We start from the raw sequence: 20388 nt of genomic DNA, 5'->3' as shown, positions 1-20388 counted from the left end.
TATTTTTGCAGGAACAAGATAAGATTAAGCAGCTCCAACATGATCTGGAGAGGTGGCAAGGAGATCTTCAGGAGAATCTGTTCTGGACCGGCTTTCATGGACTTTTGCCCTATTTTCTTCCTTTGTTGGGCCCCTTGCTGTTTATCATAGTTTTGTGCATCGTAGACCCCTGTGAATTTAATAGATTAGTCCAGTTTCTGTTAAAATCAACCAAATAGAAGTGCATTACCAAAGGCTTGCCAGCACAGAAAATAAATCTTAGGATTGGCGCTCTGAATATGACCACCCCTCTCCCGCCTTACAATTTCCCCAGATGGGAAAAATCAAAGCATGTTGAAAGGCTGGTAGCCAATGACGGGTAAGATTCCCAGGGCCCATGGAAACCTAAGACAGGAAGTACAGCATGATCTGTACTATCCAATGACGGGTAATCCATGGTACTCGATGGGGACAACCTAAGACAGGCACAGTCCCGATAAAAATAAAAGAAAAAGGGGGATATGATGGGGTGTGTCTATACAGCGCCTAAGAAGATTCGGCCTGAGTGGCCTTCGGCCTAAGGCAAAACTTTAAGTAAAGTGATTCAGCAAAAAACGGTCAAGATGGCGCCTGGAGGAAGCTAGGAAGGCGTGGTTTCCCCATTCACTATGGGTGGGAAGACTGAGCTGTTTTTCCCTTTCTACCTTTAAAGGAGCTTTCCGCACACATGAATGGCTCAGGTACTGGCCTGGGATTGGCTGTAAACTACGTGCTAGTGATCTTTATCCTGGATAGGCTAGGCTATTTCTCATGGAAATTCCCCTCATGGCTTGGTACTATATAAAGGATGGCTTGGAGAGAAATAAATGAGATCCTGCTTGACTTGACTCCCGGCTCGTGGGTTTGTGTTCGAGTCGTCCGGTACTCATCATCTCGCCAAGCCCCGCCAGCTGTCGGGCTGGATTCCCGACAACTAAGTCGCAGAAGGTCTCACTAAGTAGCTGAGGCTGTCCGCAAACCGCGATCCTCCAGGTCTGAGCCTCCCGAATGCTGGGATTACAAGCATGCGCCACGGCTTATGTTTTTTTTTTTTTTTTTAATGGAGAGAGAGAGAGAGAGAGAGAAAGAGAAAGGGAGAGAGTGAGTTAGTTTTACTGGAGGTTGAACCTCTGGGGCATTCTACCTCTGAGCTACACACCTTTTTTTTTTTTTTTTTGGTGGTACTGGGGTCCTGGAAGCCCTTCTACCTCCGGGATACACGTCCATGGGCTACACTCCCAGACCTATTTTTTTAAACATTTTTATGTGGAAACAGAGTCTCTTAAGCCAGCGAGGCTGGCTCCGAACCAGCGAGATCCTCCTGTCTCCGCCTCCCAAGTGCGGGGATTACAAGCGTACGCCACCACGCCCGGCTATGAGCTACACACCTTTTTATTTTTTGTTTTGAAACAGGATCTCATTAGGTTGCTGAGTCTCACTACATTGCTGGGGCTGTCTTCTAACCTGGTTGATCCTCCTGTCTCAGCCTCCTAAGTACTGGGATTGCAGGCATGCACCACCACTTCGGACTAAGGCTGGTCTTTGTTTTGTTTTTGCAGTACTACTAATTGAATCCAGGGGAATTCTACCTCTACTCCGACCCTACTTTTTATTCTTTTTTTAAAATTCTTTATTTTAAAACAGGGTCTCACTAAATTGTGAAGGGCCTAAGTAGCTGAGACTGGCCACAAACCTGTGATTCTCCTGTCTCAGCCTCCCAAGCACTGAGAACAAGTGTATGCCACCATGCCTAGCTAATGCTGTTTTTAAAGAGCAATTTTAGGGCCAGGTGCACCGGTGCACACCTGTAATCCCAGCTACTTGGGAGGCTGTGACTAGAGGATCACATGTTTGAGGCCAGCCTCAGCAACTTTGGGAGACCCTGTCTCAAAATAAAAAGAACCAGAGATGTAGGTCAGTGGTAGAGTGTCCCTGCTAGATTCAATCTCCATTACTGGGGTTGGGGGTAAAGGTATGGAGATTACCTCCTTCATCATCAATATCTCCAAAGTCCAATTATCATTAAAATTCCTCCTTTTCATGGCTTAGTAACTCACTTCTTTTTAGTGGTTATTAATACCCCCTGGTCTGGATATATCATTGTTTGTTTGTTTGTTTATGGTACTAGGGATTGAACCCAGGAAAAATCTACCTCCAACCTACACCTCCAGTTCTATTTTTTAAATTTTATTTTGAAAGTGGGCATGGTGGCATATGTTTGTAATTCCAGTGCTTGGGAGGCTGAGACAGGAGGATCCCAGGTTCATGGCCAGTCTCAGCAATCTTGTGAAGTCCTCTACAACTTAGTGAGACCCTGTTTCAAAATTTAAAATAAATAAATAAATAAAGGGGGTATAATTCAGCGGTAGAATGCCCCTGGGTTCAATCCTCAGCACAATACATACATACATACATACAAACATACATACATACATACATAATACATACTGAAGCAGGGTCTCACTAAGTTCTTAGTTGAGGGCCTCACTAAATTGCCAAGGCTGGCCTCAAACCTCTGATCCTCTTGTCTTAGACTCCTAAATACTGGGATTATAGGCATGCACCACCATGCCCAGTTTCCACAATCTATACATTTATCTACTGAAGAGTATCCTTGATTGCCTCCAAATTTGGCAATTATGAATAACCTTCCAAAAATGTTCATATGTGTAAGTTCTTCATAATACAGACATACATTTTCATTCCTTTAGGTAAATACCAAGGAGTGCATTTATTGGATTGTATGTTAAAGGGAGTAGGTTTAGTTTTCTTTTTTGTGGTGCTGAGGATTGAACCCAGTAGCATTCTACTTCTGAGCTACACTCCCAGCCCTATTTTTTATTCTTTATTTTCAAACAGGGTCTCACTGAGTTGCAGAGGGCCTCACTAAGTAGCCGAGGATGTCCTCGAACCTGGATCCTCCTGTCTCAGCCTCCCAAGTGCTGGGATTACAAGTGTGCGCCACCACGCCCGGTATGTTTAGTTTTCTAAGAAATTGCCAAACCCTTTCAAAGTGACTTTTTGCATTTCCTCCAGCAAGTACTGAGAGAGCCTGTTGCTCCATATCCTTGCCAGCATTTGGCATGCAGTGTTCTGGATTTTGGCCATTTTAATTGATGTGTAGTAGTCTTTTATTTTTTTTTTCTTTTAGAGTGGAACAGATAAGAAAAGATTGTCTTTGATTATTTTGCAAGATAGAAATTCCATTCTTACTTACTGTTTATGCTTGAACCTCTTATTAGTTGGGGCTGCTAATAATTTTGCCAGGTCAGACAGGTTGGAGTGATGGGTTTGCCAATTAGGTTTGAGTGCTGCTTCTGAGACCCTGACCAAATCTGGGCTTGGCTACATTTAGAAGGCAGACACCACAGATAAGTGTCCAATCCTGGAGTTCAATCCTTTAGGAAAATTGTTTTATTTATTATTATTATTATTATTATTATTATTATTATTATCATCATCATTATTTGCGGGTCTGGGGGTGGAACCCAGGGGCATTCTACCTTCAAGCTACACCCTCTGCCCTATTTTTTTATTGTTTTTATTTTGAAACCGGGTCTCACTGAGTTGCAGAGGGCCTCACTAAGTAGCTGAGGCTGTCCGCAAACCACGATCCTCCGGTCTCAGCCTCCCCAATGCTGGGATTACAAGCGTGCGCCACCACGCCTGGCTAAATTGTTTGTTTTAGAAATTGTGTTTCCTTTCATTAGGCCTTGAGCTAACAGGAAGATATTTAACATTTACTACATACCAGACTGCATTAGGCATTTCACATAACATTATCTTATTTAATTATCACAATTTCCCTGTGAAATACTTTGTGTGGTCACTATTTATAAGGCCTGAAATGTTCAAGTTGGGGTTTTCCGTCTTCCTAGAACGCTGCAGAGCCCAAAAATGGAACTCTGACCCGCTCCGGGACCCCGGCCTTTAAATAGATTTTGTATTGGTATCTTATTAGTGTTACCAAGGCAATGGGATGGTAACTTATTTCTTGGCCAGATGGCGCCTTTTTGCCTCAGGACAGTGCACTTACGAGGTGCAGAGGTCAATAGTCTACCTGGCTTCCGCCTTATCTTTATGGCTCTGAAATGTCCCAGGCAGAGTCACTGTGGGCTCAGGATTTTTAATTGTCTCTACATATTTTTAGGGCTAAAGGTTATACTATAGGTAAAAATTAGGACAAAGGGCAGAGAGAGAGGGGACTTTGCATCGTAACAGCTGTCACCCTCCCTACAAAGTAGCTCTGGCCACTTTTTACTTTTTTTTTTTTTTTTTTTTTTTTTTTGGTACTGGAGTTCCTGGAAGCCCTTCTACCTCCAGGCTACACTCCCAGACCTATTTTATTTTTATTTGGAAACAGGGTCTCCTAAGACAGCGAGGCTGGCTTCGAACCTGCGCGATCCTCCTGTCTCCGCCTCCCAAGCGCGGGGATTACAAGCATACGCCACCACGCCCGGCTACTTTTTACATTTTGGAAATTAATACCAGAGCAATTTTCCAATATTGGCACAGTATACTATGATAGTATAATTGTTAAGAACACTTAGGGGATAAAGAAGGCTTCCTTAGAGTAGTTAAAATCTGAGATAAATTCTGAAGGATACGTAAAGTTTGTCAGGCCAAACAAGAGGAATACGCGCGGGCATGGTGGCACACAACTGTAATCCCAGTAACTTGGGAGGCTGAAACAGGAGGATTGCTGCTTTGATGCCAGCCTCAGCAATTTAATGACACTGTTTTGAAATTAAAAAAATATAAAAAGCCGGGCGTGGTGGCGCACACTTGTAATCCCCGTACTTGGGAAGCGGGGAAAGGAGGATCGCGCAGGTTCGAAGCCAGCCTCGCTGTCTTAGGAGACCCTGTTTCCAAATAAAAATATAAAATAGGTCTGGGAGTGTAGCCAGGATGTAGAAGGGTTTCTAGGAACCCCAGTACCACCATAAATAAATAAATAAATAAATAAATAAATAAATAGCCAGGGGGTGGTAGAGCACCTCTGGGTTCAATATCTAGTACCACCCCCCCCAAAAAAAAGGAGGAGTTGAAGTTCCCTGTGCACAGGAATTGAGCCCGTGCCACTTTTCCATGTCAGATGTAGTGCTATTTCTTTTTTTTGGGTGGGGGGTACTGGGGTTCCTGGAAGCCCTTCTACCTCTGGGCTACACTCCCAGACCTATTTTTTATTTATTTATTTTTTTAAATGTGGAAACAGGGTCTCTTAAGCCAGCAAGGCTGGCTCCAAACCAGAGTGATCCTCCTGTCTGTCTCCGCCTCCCAAGAGCGGGGATTACAAACATGCGCCACCACGCCCGGCGTTTGTAGTGCTATTTCAACATGGTTTCTTGCACATAGGCACCCAGCAAATAATCATTGTGTGACTGCGGCAAGTAAGCGCCATGTTTGGAAGTCAAACAATGGTCTATTATAACTAGAAAACCTTCCTTTAAACTTTACCACACACAGAATCTAAACAGGAAGTATTTCTTAATGAAATTACCCAAGAGTCTCTTCCTCAATACGATTTTGGTTCCAAATTTGCCACCTACTGATCAAAGTTATTCATTAATCTTATGCACTGGGTAGGGTGTGGTTCTAAGGTAAGGAACTGAAAGTCTTCAACCATTCTCCCCGGTTCCCTGTGGGTAAGTTCTTGAGAGCAGTAGCACCTTTCTGAGCAACTATCTTGGAAGAAAGCTGGTGGAGAAGTTTCCAGGACTACATGTCCAATTAGGAAACTTTACAAGAAGTAGCCGCATCTGCTGCTTTAGAACTTCCTGCTGAACTTAAAGCTACTTTTATTTGATTTTGTGTGTGTGATAAGCAAAACTCAGCAGTAAAACTCTAAAATGAAGAGCCCTCAAACCTTTGAGAGACAAACGGAATGCATTGTGGATACTCTCCTTACAAATTTCTTGGGCACAACATCGCAGGTCGCCAACCGGAGCCTGAGTCCAAGCTATTCAGATGAACCAGACTCAGGTAAGTCTCCTGGCCTGGGACCGTAGGTACAGGTCAGTTAGAGAATCTCAGTATGCTTCCTTTATTTCCTCTTAAGTCTCAAAACACAAACTCTAAGCTTTTAGTAACACCTGAAGGGAAAGAGGTTCTCAATGAAGAGAGATATTCTGGGTGTTTGTTTGTTTGTTTGGGTTTTTTTTTTTCCAGTGCTGGGGATAGAACCCAGAGGCATTCTACCTCTGAGCTATATCCCTAGCCCTATTTTATTTATTCTTTATTTTGAAACAGAGTCTGAGTTGCAAAGGGCCTCACTAAATAGCTGAGGCTGTCCGCGAACGGCAATCCTCCTGTTTCAGCCTCCTGAATGCTGGGATTACAAGCATGTGCCACTACACCCAGTTTGAAGAGAGATATTCTGACTATTGGGGTTAACAGAACACTGACATTCTTGGGAGAGAACAAGCCACAATTGTTAAAAAGACTAGAGAAGCCATGTGTGGTGGTATACGTACACCTATAATCCAAGGATTTGAGAGCTGAGACAAGAGGCTCACAGGTTCGTGGCCAGCCTCAGCAACTTAGGAAGGCCCTCAGCAACATAGCATCTGTTTCAAAATACAAAGAAAAATAGGGCTGGGGGTGTAGCTTAGAGATAGAAGGCTCCTGGGTTCAAGCTGCCAGTACCAAAAAAAAAAAAAAAAAAAAAAAAACCAGAAGTTTTTCCATTGCCAACATACTCAAGACTTCCCTCTAGCAGTGTGACACATACATTTCCTCTGCCGTAGGAGAGCCATGCTCCTTTGACGTGGCTGTCATTGCTGGTCGCCTTCGGATGCTGGGTGACCAGTTCAATGGAGAACTGGAAGCTTATGCCCAGAATGTCATTGCAGAAACCAGTCGGGGACAGGTGAGGTTTTTATTTCTTACTATTGTTTGCTGCTCTTTTTTATTTCAAGTTTCCTTTCCTTACTACTCCTGTATATTATGACTAGGAATGATCTGTGAAAGAGTTGAGGGTTTATAATCATCCAAGGAGATATAGCAGGAAATACCAATGAGCAATTCTTCAGAACATAATCATAACCTAAGTGGGTCTCACTGTTACAAAGGACCTCACTCAGTAGCTGAGGCTGTCCTTGAACCGTGGTCCTCCAATCTCAGCCATCTGAATACTGGGATTACAAGTGTGAGCCATCATGCCCAGCCAAAAAAAAAATTTTTTTTGGTATTGGTGATGGAACCCAGAGGCATTCTACCTCTGGGCTACAGCCCCAGCCCCATTTCTTATTCTTTATTTTGAAACAGGGTCTCATTGAGTTACAAAGGGTCTCACTAAGTAGTAGCTGAGGCTGTCTGCCAACCCCTGGGATTACAAGCGTGCGCCACCACTCCCGGCTACACCCCTAGCCTTTTTAATTTTTGTTTATTTATTTATTTTTATTCTTTATTTTGAAACAGAATCTCATTAAGTTACAGAGGCCCTAAGTAGCTGAGGCTGGCTACGAACCTGTGATTCTCCTGTTCAGTCTCCCAAGTACTGGAATTACAAGCTTGTCATCATGCCCAGTGCTTATTTTTTATTTATTTACATTTATTTATCTATTTATTTATTTATTTATTGCGGGTCTGGAGATGGAAGTCAGGAGCATTCTACCTGTAAGCTATACCCCCAGCCCTATTTTCCATTCTTTATTTTATTTTATTTTATTTTATTTTTTGCGGGTCTGAAGATGGAAACCAGGGGCATTTGACCTCCGAGCTACACCCCCTGCCCTATTTGTATTCTTTATTTTGAAACAGGGTCTCACTAAGTTTCAGAGGGCCTCATTAAGTAGCTTAGTTGAGGTTCAGGCCACAAACCCTGATCCTCCTGTCTCAGCCTCCCAAATGCTGGGATTACAGCATGTGCCACCACGCCTAGCATGCCCAACTATTTTTGATTTTTGAAATGGGATCTCACTAAGTTGCTGAGGCTAGTCTTGAGCCTGTGATCCTTTTGTCTCAGTTTCCCATGTACTGGGATTACAAGTATGTGCCACTGTGCCTGGCTTACCCCTTTCTTTCTATTCCTTCCTTCCTTCCTTCCTTCCTTCCTTCCTTCCTTCCTTCCTATCTTTCTTTTTCTCTCTCTTTCTTTCTCTTTCTGTTTCTTTCTTGTGATACTAGAGTTGAACCCAGGGGCATTACAAGCATGCGCCACCACACCCAGCTAGCTGAGGGTGTCCTTGAACCTGCAGTTCTGTCTCAGCCTCTGAAGTACTGGGATTACATGAGTGCACCACCACGCTTGGGCTCTACCAATTTCTCTTTTTATTTTTCATTTATTTATATATGTATTTATTTATTTATTTTATTATTATTTTTTGTGGTACTGGGGTTCCTGGAAGCCTTTCTACCTCCAGGATACACTCTGAGACCTATTTTATGCCTTTTTATTTTTGGGAAACAGGGTCTCTTAAGCCAGTGTGGCTGGCTTTAAGCCTGTGCGATTGGGGCGGGGGGGGGAGAGGGCACCAAATATAGTTTAAATGTATACCATTTATGTTCAATAAAAAATTTGTTTAAAAAAATAAACCTGCGCGATCCCCCTGTCTCCGCCTCCCAAGCAGGGGAATTAACAAGCGTGCGCCACCACGCCCAGCTACCTATCTCTTTCATTTCTTCTGTCCTACTTCATTATTAGCTGACATAAGATTTCCTTTTAACCCATTACTAGCATTGTTAATTCTATAATTATTTTAATTATCCGTGTGTGTGTGTGTGTGTGTGTGTGTGTGTGTGTTACTGAGGATTGAACCCAGAGGCATTCTACCTCTGAGCTACACTCCCAGCCTAGTGTGTGTGTATGTGTTTATATGTTTATATTGCTGAGAGACTCACTAAACTGCTGAGGCTGATCTTGAACTTTGATCGTCCTGTTTAGTTTCCCAAGTACAAGGATTATAAGCATGTGCTGCCACACCCAGCAACTCCAATCACTTCAGATGGTATTGGTAGGAAAAGGTGTACATACCCTGTAACTCAACAAAATTTTAATTCATTTATTTCTATATCAGTATAGACTTATGAATTCCTACTTTATGCAATGGGTTGACATGAACAACTATTATTATTTAGTTAGATGTTCAAATTGTCTTCTATTTAGCTACAACCCTTTTATTTTTTCTTTTGAAACAAGGTCTTGCTAAGTTCCCAATGCTGGCCTTAACCTTCACTCTTTCTGTCTCGGCCTTCCAAGCACTGGAATTGCAGTTGCGTACCGTCATGCTTGGTTACAGCGGGAGTCTTTTCATCAGGACTGTGTCTTTTTTGATGTGTCTCTATTATGCTCTAAGAGTGGGCAATCTGAGGTCTGACTGTGAGTCGTGGTGGAGGAGGTTGGGAACAAAAGGACTTCAGCAAGGTGGGAAAATATCTCTTGCCATCCCCTGCCCCCAGCCCCATAAATTTACCTGGTCTGGCCTGGCCACCAATTGGAGAAATACCTGGCTGCCTTGCTCTCTCTCTCTTCTGATGCCCCATAAAGAGGCCCTGGTCTATAACGAAGAGCCTCCTGACTCTCATGGACTTTCTCTCCAGGTCAGTCTCCTTTTCAGGCTTCACTCCGATTGAAGAGTCTTTTCTGGTCTGCAGAGCTGTGTCTCTTTTATTCCTATATTTTCTAACATTAAGTACTTCCTTAATTTCTAGGGAAAGATCTTGTAGCTGATAAGTAAAATAAAAAATTAAATGCGAGTAAAATAAAAATGAGTACGGCGGAGTGTGAAAAACACGAGAGAGGTCCGGTACACGTGGCATGTAAAGTTTTAATGGCACGGCTCTCCCGGGGATCAGGGCGAGGCACCGTGGGGCCCGCGCGCCTGTCCGAAGCTAGAGGACGCGGGCTCTCCTTTTAAAGGCATGCATCTCGCGAGATGGGGGTTTACTCGCGGGAATGCCCAGTTCTCGCGGGGGTTTCAGCCCCTCCCTTGCCCTGCAGAGGTCATGTGACACAAAGTCACATGAGTGCAGGACCCAACTTAACATTCCGGCCTTTTGATGGTAGGGATAATGGATGACGATTGGACCCTCTAGCTTCTTCCTGCTGTCAAGGGGCGTCGTCAGGGGCCCCAGGCCGGGAGGAGTCGGGAGTTCAGTCCCCCAGAAGGGGGTGCAGGTGGGTGCATAGCTGCAGTGCGAATTGGAGGTTACCCTGGACAGCTTAGTGATGTGCGCTTGAGGAGGCTTGAACAGGCAAGGGCTGCGGCTCATCCTTTTCCAAGGGCACTGTTCCAGTGGCCCTCCTGGCCGCACGCCAGGCACAGTCTGATTGGTGGGCGTGGCTTCGCCCCACTTCAGGCAGGCTCCTGGAGGTAGTCGTCATTGCAGTCCTCCACACCTAGGTGGCGCTCCAGAGGGCTGAGCCGCCACCGCCAGCCAAAGGGCAGCTACCAGGGATCTGCTTTTTGGCAAAGTCAAGAGTGTACGCTCCATCTCCGGAATTAAAACTTAGATGCCATGTTAAGGTTCTGTCAGCTGCGACGGACCTATACTCACAAAGAGCACGTCCCGAGACGGGTGTCCAGCAAGAATGGCAATGCGGACTCCGCACGGGCAGACAGAGAGTGTCGCCCCAGCCCCGGCCTGTCGTTTCCCGCAGCACCTAGGGCGCGCCCGAGCGGGCCACCCAGCAAAATTGCAGTCTGGCGCAGGCCAAGATGGTGACTGTGACATCACCAGGCAGTGACTATGCGCCATCACAAAATGGCAGCTGGCAGGAAAATAAATGGAAGCTGATGGGGGAGAGCATTTGGAGGGATACCAGACCACTTAGAAAAGTTCCTAACTGTTCCTGGGCCACTGCAACCCATTTCCCAACTTGTATCAAGGCAGACAGGCTCTCAGGGCATCTGCTAGTATAAAGGTTCGACTTCCCATAATTGGTTCACGGGCGGAAACGAAGAACAGGAAATGGGCGTCCCCAAATTCCCTGCTCAATCGTTCGGAAACAGAGGTTAAGAGATAGGGAAGAACGTCTTCATTCCTTCTCAAAACCGGAGGATGACCTGGTCATCCACAGGGTGGTCCCAGTGGACCGGGGGACAATGGGTCACCAAGCGCTTGGATTTTTGGGTCCCAGTGGACCGGAAGACCCAAGTCCGGAACCCGCTAACCAAGGGAAGGAGGCAGTTTACCGGAGTGAAGTGTTGCCAGCCAGCGCTGGCTGCGACAGAAGCGCTGAGAAGCTGCTGGGAGCGTGGTGGAGCTGGGGTGCGTGGATGCCGGTGGCTGGTGTGGACGGCACTGGTGGCTGGCGCAGGTGGGATCAGTGGGGGTGCGCAGGCAGCATGGCTTGCCGGGCCCGCGGCGTGGAGACAAAATGGCTTCCAGGCACGCGCCAGACGCTGAGGCTGGGCCCCGAGGAGCACCGCCAGTGAGCCTGGCTCGGGGCGGGTGGGGCAAACCGGCCAGAGGTCCCGGCGGTGACCGGAGAACCAAGCTGGAACGGTGCTTTAGGAGGTCCAAGCGGCAGGCAGAGGTCCTGGCCCGCGCAGGCAGTTGGCAGGCAGAGCAAGTGCCAAGCTGCCTGGCTCGGGCCGGAAAGATGGCCGCCGACTCCTAGGATTGGTTAGGAGTGGAAAGTGGGAGGGATTAAAGATTGTGAGGCCTCCAGTGAGGCCATGAGGTGGGAGGGGTTAAGGATGGCGAGGCCTCCAGTGAGGCCATGAGGTGGGAGGGGTTAAGGATGGCGAGGCCTCCAGTGAGGCCATGAGGTGGGAGGGGTTAAGGATGGCGAGGCCTCCAGTGAGGCCATGAGGTGGGAGGGGTTAAGGATGGCGAGGCCTCCAGTGAGGCTATGAGGTGGGAGGGGTTAAGGATGGCGAGGCCTCCAGTGAGGCCATGAGGTGGGAGGGGTTAAGGATGGCGAGGCCTCCAGTGAGGCCATGAGGTGGGAGGGGTTAAAGATGGCGAGGCCTCCAGTGAGGCCATGGGTGGGAGGGGTTAAAGATGGTGGGGCCAAGATGGCGGCCCCCCAGTGATTCCACGTGTCCAAGATGGCGGGCCAAAGCTGGCGACCCCCCCCCCCCAGTAATTCCATGTGGCTGCTTACCGGAATGGCCAGGCCCAGGCAGCTGGGGTGGGCAGGCACAGGGTGAAGGGCGCCAGGGCGCGAGTCCAAGTGGAGGAACCAGCTGGAGCGCGGGCTGGACTTGGCGGGCTGGGGGCTGTTTAGCAGAGTGGTGGCCACCTAGATGGAGGAGGCAGGCGGCCCCGGCAGGCGGGTCTAAGCAACGCCAGGCGTGGAGAAGACATAGGTGCACGGCGTGGCGCAGTCCGCAGGCAGCGCGGTCCCATTCCAGCGGCGGGCAGCGTGGGCAGGCGGGAACGGCGGTTTTAGGAGGTCCAAGCGGCAGGCAGAGTTCCTGGCCCGTGCAGGAGGTCAGCAAGTAGAACAGGTGCCAGCATCACCCAAGGAGCCTGGCTCCAGGCGGGTGGAACTAGCAGCCTGGCGGCCGGTGGAGCCTGCACGCCCCGGCGGTGGTGGCCGTGGAAGATGGCCGCCGGCGCTCCGGAAGAGAGCACATGGGCGGGAAAAGATGGCCACCGGCTCTCAGCAGAGCGCGGGGCCGAAAAGATGGCTGTGGGCTCTCAGCAGAGCGCGGGGCTGAAAAGATGGCCGCGAGCTCTCAGCAGAGCTCGGGGCTGGAAAGATGGCCGCAGACTCTCAGCAGAGCGCAGGATCAGAAAGATGGCCACCGGCTCTCAGCAGAGCTTGGGGCCGAAAAGATGGCCGTGAGCTCTCAGCAGAGCTCGTGGCTGGAAAGATGGCCGCGAGCTCTCAGCAGAGCTCGTGGCTGGAAAGATGGCCGCCGGCTCTCCTGGAGAGCGCGGGGCCGGAAAGACGGCCTTGAGCTCTCAGCAGAGCGCGGGGCCGAAAAGATGGCCGTGAGCTCTCAGCAGAGCTCGGGGCTGGAAAGATGGCCGCGGACTCTCAGCAGAGCCCGGGGCAGGAAGAAGGCCGCCGGCTCTCCCGGAGAGCGCGGGGCTGAAAAGATGGCTTACGGTCCGGGCAGGCACGGGGCAGCAGCGGCGGCAGTGGTGGGAGCAACGCCTGCAAGCGGAGCGCTGGTGTGGGACCTCACAGTCGAGCTGCTGGCGGGTCGGAGAGTCCGGGGCTCAAAAAGAGAGTAAAAATAAAAAGAGAAAACAGAAAAAAAAAAAAAAAGGAAAAAAAAATGGGGAGGGACCCAAGAGTTCTCCCGGTTCGGCACCAAATGATAAGTAAAATAAAAAATTAAATGCGAGTAAAATAAAAATGAGTACGGCGGAGTGTGAAAAACACGAGAGAGGTCCGGTACACGTGGCATGTAAAGTTTTAATGGCACGGCTCTCCCGGGGATCAGGGCGAGGCACTGTGGGGCCCGCGCGCCTGTCCGAAGCTAGAGGATGCGGGCTCTCCTTTTAAAGGCATGCATCTCGCGAGATGGGGGTTTACTCGCGGGAATGCCCAATTCTCGCGGGGGTTTCAGCCCCTCCCTTGCCCTGCAGAGGTCATGTGACACAAAGTCACATGAGTGCAGGACCCAACTTAACAGTAGCTTCTCTGCCCAGCTTGGAGTCAGCAGTTCTCTAGGGAGCTCTGGTTTCTTTTAGTGAAAAACTAAGTTATAGGTGCCTCCCCTGTGAATTCCCTTCTCAGCTTGTTTGGACTGACACCTTCGTCTAATCACTACTGGCCATCCTACATCCCGAAAGGTCTCCCTTGGCTCCATCAGCTTGGCTTTAGGACCAAATTGTTTGGGAAAGGAAAGAGGAAAAGGAAGGGCTAATTTGTTTTTAGACTTTGGTGCTTCCTAGACATTTCCTGGACATACAAACAATACTTTTACAAATCGACCTACTGCATTATCATGTACTTAATATCTTTCTTTCCAATCACATCATTTTTCTTGCATCTTGTTCATCCTAAGCACTAATATATGAAATCATGGGTTTGATGGGCTGTTTACATATTTTTCTAATATTTACTAAAATAACAAAACACTAAAATGAAAAAAGTGTATCCTTCTGCCCCCCAATATTACCTCAAGTTTCACTAATAGTACATTTGCTACTCTTTGAGAAACGCTTGCAGGATCCCTGTGCCTGCAGCCTCAGCCTCTGGCACTTTCTGATGGATACTCCACTGACGAATCCTCTCTTCCCAGGCAGGAGCTGTGCTTCAGGACACAGTCAAGTCTCTCAGCAAGACCTGGTGCGCTCAGGATCCCAGCCTAGCTTATGAGAGAGCCTTCCTGGCAGTGTCGGTGAAACTTCTCGAGTATGTGGCTCGTGTGGCTCCTGAAATGGCAAGACAGGTGGCCACCCCCATGACAGTTATGATCAGTGGGAACACAGCCATCCGGGAGTTCATCCAGAGTCAGGGAGGATGGGTAAGTATGTTGGGGCCCCTGGCTTTGCTATGTACTTGGCTTGTTTTGGCATTAGTACCTGGGATTCTAATCACGACCCCTTCTGTTAACTGGAAATCAAGCAGGAAAACAGGCTTTCCTATTTGACAGGATTTTGTTGCCATGGGAAAGGGGAGCAGAGAGAGGCACAGCCCGTGGGGGTTGGACTCCAGAGTCATTCTGCCTAAAATGTTCACTGCTGACTCTGTAAAGCTGACCTCCATCCACCTCCTATTCACAATCATCTACAAAGTACATTGGTGGTGGAATTATAATCTCAGGCTGGCTTCTCTCTGCTCCCATGTGAATTTCTGGGCCTTCTTAACATCTTTACCTGTGTGTTGAGAAAGTTCAGAATAATTTATTATTTAATGAAGAAAATTTTGAGATAACTGTAGGAGGCATTCTACACCTGTGTCTTATCTTAGTACTCATTAGAACTTCTGCTGACATACACTCCTTTCCATTTCCAGGATTGGCAGAAGCTTTAGTAAGAGTTATACTCTGAAGGTATATGCAGGTCATTTCCTGGTTTTTAGGAAGTTCTTTTTTTTTTTGGTGGTGGTGGTACTGGGGGTGGAATCTAGGGGCTTTTCTACCTCTGGGCTATACTCGCAGACCTATTTTATACTTTATTTGGTAACAGGGTCTCACTAAGTTGCTGAGAGCCTAAGTAGCTGAGGCTGTCTTCGAACCTATGCAGTACTCCTGTCTCCACCTCCCAAGCACTGGAATTACATGTGTGCGCCACCACGCCCAGCTTTAGGAAGTTTTTAAAGACCATCCTTTTAACTAGTATTTTCACTATTCTTTCTAGGAAAATCTGGAGAGCTGAGAAGTGGAGTTAATCCTGAGGCTGGACATCATTTGCTCATTGGATGAACAGGCGATTGACTTCTGGCAATTAAAACAGACAAATAGCTGGGCGTGGTGGCGCAGGCTTGTAATCCCCGCGCTTGGGAGGCGGAGACAGGAGGATCGCGCAGGTTCAAAGCCAGCCGCGCTGGCTTAAGAGACCCTGTTTCCAAATAAAAAAGTATAACATAGGTCTGGGAGTGTTGCCCAGAAGTAGAAGGGTTTCCAGGAACCCCAGTACCCCCAAATAAATAAATAAATACATAAATACATAAATAAATACATAAGACAAATAAATCATGCCTCATTTTATTTATCTGGCAGAACTGAATGTAGCTTAATCTGTTATTTTTCTGCTTGATAAAGTTGAGAGAAGCTCCCAGAAGCTTACAGAGATTTTATACTTTCTGGTTTCATTTGAGTTTTAATGCAGCTTTGTTGAAGCAAAGATCTCTAGAAATAAAGTAATGACTTGTTATTAGTGAAATTTTAGGGATCAGGTCAGCCATTTGCTGAAGATATTTTGGAGGAAACGTAGAACACTGGAACTATTCCTTAAGATTTAACCCTGCCGGGCGTGGTGGCGCACGCTTGTAATCCCCGCACTTGGGAGGCAGAGACAGGAGGATCGCGCAGGTTCGAAGCCAGCCGCGCTCGCTGGCTTAGGAGACCCTGTTTCCAAATAAAAATGTAAAAATAGGTCTGGGAGTGTAGCCCGGAGGTAGAAGGGCTTCCAGGAACCCCAGTACCACCAAAAAAAAAAAAAAAGATTTAACCCTGAGCCATGTGTGGTGGTATACACCTGTAATCCCAATACTTGGGAGGCTGAGATAAGAGGATTGCAGGTTCTAGACCAGCCTCGGCAACTTAGACTCTTGGCAACCTAGCAAAACCCTGTTTCAAAATAAAAAATAAGCCGGGCATGGTGGTGCACGCTTGTAATCCCCGCGCTTGCGAGGCGGAGACAGGAGGATCGCGCAGGTTTGAAGCCAGCCACGCTGGCTTAAGAGACCCTGTTTCCAAATTTTAAAAAAAGCATAAAAAAATAGTTCTGGGAGTGTAGCCCGGAAGGAGAAGGGTTTCCAGGAACCCCAGTACCACCAAAATGAAAAATAAAAAGTGCTGGGGGTATACTCTGAGGTAGAATGGCCCTGAGTTCAATCCTCAGTACCACAAAAAGTAAGATACAGATAAAAATTTTAAAAATCTATAAATTTTGTAATCTGAAAGGATTTCAGAAGCCAGGCATGGTGATACTCACTTGTAATTCTGGTACTCAGGAGGCTGAGACAGAAGGATCATAGGTTCAAGACCAGTCTCAGCAACTTAGCAAGGCCCTCAGCAACTTTGTGAGACCCTGTTCCCAAAAAAATAAGCCAGTCGTGGTGGTGCACGCTTGTAATCCCAGCATTTAGGAGGCTGAAACAGGAGGATTGCAGTTTGTAGACAGCCTCAACTACTACTTAGTGAGGCCCTTTGCAACTCAGTGAGACCCTGTTTCAAAATAAAGAATAAAAAATAGGGCTGGGGGTGTCACTCAGAGGTAGAACCCCCCTGGGTTCCAACCCCAGTACTGCAAAAATAAATAAATAAATAAAATAAAACTAAATAAAAAATGAAATAGGGCTGGAGTTCATCAACCTAGTGAGATCCTATTTCAAAATAAAAATAAAATAGGTCTAGTAATGTAGAGTGAACCCCAGAGGTAGAATGCCCTGGGGTTCATTTTCCAGCATTAAAAAAAAGTGGGGTGTGCCGCACATTTGTAATCCCAGTACTTGAGAGGATGAGATAGGAGGATCAAGGGTTTGTGGCCAGCATCAGCTACTTAGTGAGGTCCTCTAAAACTTAGTGAGGCCTTGTTTTAAAATAAAGAATAAAAATAGGGCCGGGGTGTTGTTCAGAGGTAAATGCCCCTGGGTTTAATCCCCAGGGCCAAAAACAAATAAATAAATAAATAAATAAATAAAGATTTGAGGGAGATTTTTGGTTAAAAAGCTTTTATTTCAAGCTGAAGATTTTCCTTCAAATTCATCCCTAAATTTTATGTTAATTTCACTAGGGAAGAAATTATTTTATGCATTTTATTTATTATTTATTATTATTATTTTTTGGTGGTGGTACTGGGAATCCAGAGGCTTTCCACCTTTAGGATATACTCCCAGACATTATATATATATATATATATATATATTTTTTTTTTTTAAACGGTCTCACTAAGTTGCTGAGAGCCTCACTAAGTAGCTGAGGCTGGCTTCAAACCCGTGCGATCCTCCTGTCTCAGCCTCCCAAGCGCGGGGATTACAAGCGTGCGCCACCACGCCCGGCTATTTTATGCATTTTAGACCAAAAGAAGCAGTTTGTTCATCTGCCCTTCTACGGGAAAGGTCAGCAAAAGATAAAGTCGTTACTGCCTTCTGACTGCCACAGGATGCAGGAAGTGCCAGCCCATATCTAGGACAGTAGGGCCACCCCGCGCAGATGAAGGGAGTTGATATCATAGTTTCCAACTGTCCTTCATACTGCACTTGTAGACCTTATGAAATTGCTGATGCCCAGGTCCCATCACTAGAGATCTGGACTCTGTAGAGATGAACTGGGGCCTCCAAACCTACCTTTTCAACTGCAGAGGTGATTGGGATGTACATGGAGTTTGAGAATCATCATTTAGAAAAGGAGTTGACTGTTAAAACCACAGGCCAAATCTGTCCTGCTGTCTTTTTTTTTTTTTTTTTTCAAATAAGGTTCTCTCTGTTGTCCGTGGCTGCCTTTGCAGTAGAGTTGAATAGTTGTGGCAAACACCAGCCTATGGAGTCTAAATATCTATTAGCTCATCCTTTACTGAAATAGTTTGCTAACCCCTGCTCTAACGTTAGATAAACTTGACCAATTTAAACTCTCTTACAGTCCTGGTAAATTCTGTAAACACATTTGTGGATAGAGTTGAAACTCAAAGACACTTAGCTCTTTTTGCACTACTCAGTGTGGGAATGCTATTTCTCTAGTAGCCCACATTTTCTCTAGCGTATTTATTTATTTATTTATTTATTTTATTTTGGTGGTACTGGGGTTCCTGGAAACCCTTCTACCTCCGGGCTACACTTCCAGACCCATATATATATATATTCCCCCCCTGTGGAAACGGAGTCTCTTAAGCCAGCACACCTGGCTTTGAACCTGTGTGATCCTCCTGTCTCCGCCTCCCAAGCGCAGGGGTTACAAGCGTGCACCACCACGCCCGGCTTCTCTAGGGTTTTTAACCAATCAGAGAGCTCTCTGGATCCTGATAGAAGGTATATATTTATTTGGCCTTGCAAATAAGAGTGATTGGAAGCAGAGTTTATGGTTTCTATGATCTGTGTATTTCAAAACAGTCCTTCATAATGTAATAGATTAGTAGGCGAGCATTGAGTGTAAATTCTAAAACCAGACTACTTATTTAAATATCTGGAAGAAAACACTGCTTTATCTACTTATGAAATGAGGTTTAACAAAATCAACCACTTTTGCCGGGCGTGGTGGCGCACGCTTGTAATCCTCACGCTTGGGAGGCTGAGACAGGAGGATCACACTGGTTCGAAGCCAGCCTCAGCTACTTAGTGAAGCTCTCAGCAACCTAGTGAGACCCTGTTTCCAAATAAAATATAAAAAATAGGTCTGGGAGTATAGCCCAGAGGTAGAAAGCCTCTGGGTTCCAGCCCCAGAACCACCAAAAAAAACCCCCAAATCAACCACTTTCTCTCCCTCAACCAGCCATTGGCCTTTCTCTTTTAAATGCAAAAAAGTAAATAGTGGTACTTTTTTTTTTCTTTTTTACTTTTTAAGTTATGCTTATTTCCTCTATTCCTGGAAAATCATGATATATTAATAATCCAGAAATTAGATTTCTTATTTCTCTTTAGTAGAAATTAGCTATTTTTGCAACAGAGTTAAGATGGTGATATATACTCCTGGGTCTCTACTATTACTATAAACTCAAGAAGATGAGTTTTGTGGTGTTGACCTCTTGGGCGAGTCTTCATTTTCACTTTGACTAATGCAGTTCTTGTGTGTGTGTGTGTGTGTGTGTGTGTGTGTGTGTGTGTGTGTTCCTGGGGATGGAACCCAGAGGCTTTCTACCTCTAAGCTATACCCCCCAGCCCTATTTTTATTCTTTATTTTTAAAACAAGGTCTCACTAAGTTGCAGAGGCCCTTACTAAGTAGCTGAGGCTGGCTGTGAATGTGTGATCCTCCTGCCTTAGCCTCCTGAATGCTGGGATTACAAGCGTGCACCACCATGTCCAGCTTGCAGTTCCATTTTTGAAATAAAATTCTTCTGTCTATACACTTGAACTAAGTTTTAGCAAGTACAATCTAAATTGGATAATAAGCCGGGCGTGGTGGCGCACACTTGTAATCCCAGCATTCTGGAGGCTGAGACCGGAGGATTGCAGTTTGCGGACAGCCTCAGCTACTTAGTGAGGCCCTCCGCAACTCAGTGAGACCCTGTTTCAAAATAAATAATAAAAAATTGGGCAGGGGGTATAGCTCGGAGGTCAAATGCCTCTGGGTTCCATCCCTAGACCCGCAAAATAATAAAAATAAAATAAATTGGATAATTAATGACAGGCCAGCACCTCCTCTTTCTCATTTCTCCCCCTTCCCCTGTCCCATACTAGCTCCCTTTTTTTTTTCCTACGTTGCCCCATAAAACATCAGACTGAATTCAGTTCCATTATACTGCAGTACGTTGAGGTTGGAGGAGACGGGGCCTTTGGGATTATGCCAGTGATGTGGGTAAAGCAGCTCTGGCCTGGGCTTTGCTTGGTTGCTAAGCCACCTTATCCTAGGAAAGCTTAAATGACTGGGCTGCAGCAGGAAGGCATTGCAGCCCTGAGATTATTAAGGCATTCAGATTGTCTGATTTGAACAATGTAGTTTTGCCATGGGCTAATTATATGATATTGGGCTTGTTTTCCCCATCTGTAAAACAGAGCTTATTTACAAACTACTTAGGATTGTTGTGAGGGAAAGATGAAACAATATACTTTGTAAAGGGCTTAGCCTAGTGTCAGGGATATTTTAAGCACTGTGCCCTTAGCTATTTGGAAGACCTGTGATTTGGAGTCTGAAGGTTCTTGC

At 46.3% G+C, this 20388-nt stretch overlaps 1 protein-coding gene across 1 annotated transcript in view; it reads left to right on the top strand.

The window, feature by feature from the left end:
* Positions 1-14355: 14355 nt before the first annotated feature.
* PTPN22 (protein tyrosine phosphatase non-receptor type 22) overlaps positions 14356-20388 on the top strand; it is a gene marked incomplete at its 3' end in the record, with an annotated part of 88167 nt that continues 82134 nt past the window's right edge. Inside the window, exon 1 of the mRNA XM_080691504.1 lies at positions 14356-14393. The remainder of the gene's footprint in view (positions 14394-20388) is intronic.

This window comes from Muscardinus avellanarius (genome assembly GCF_963383645.1).
Source record: "Muscardinus avellanarius genome assembly, chromosome: 3".
NCBI classification, from domain to species: Eukaryota; Metazoa; Chordata; class Mammalia; order Rodentia; family Gliridae; genus Muscardinus; species Muscardinus avellanarius.
Note: the sequence above shows the minus strand (reverse complement) of the source record. Positions and strands in the feature narration are given on the sequence as shown.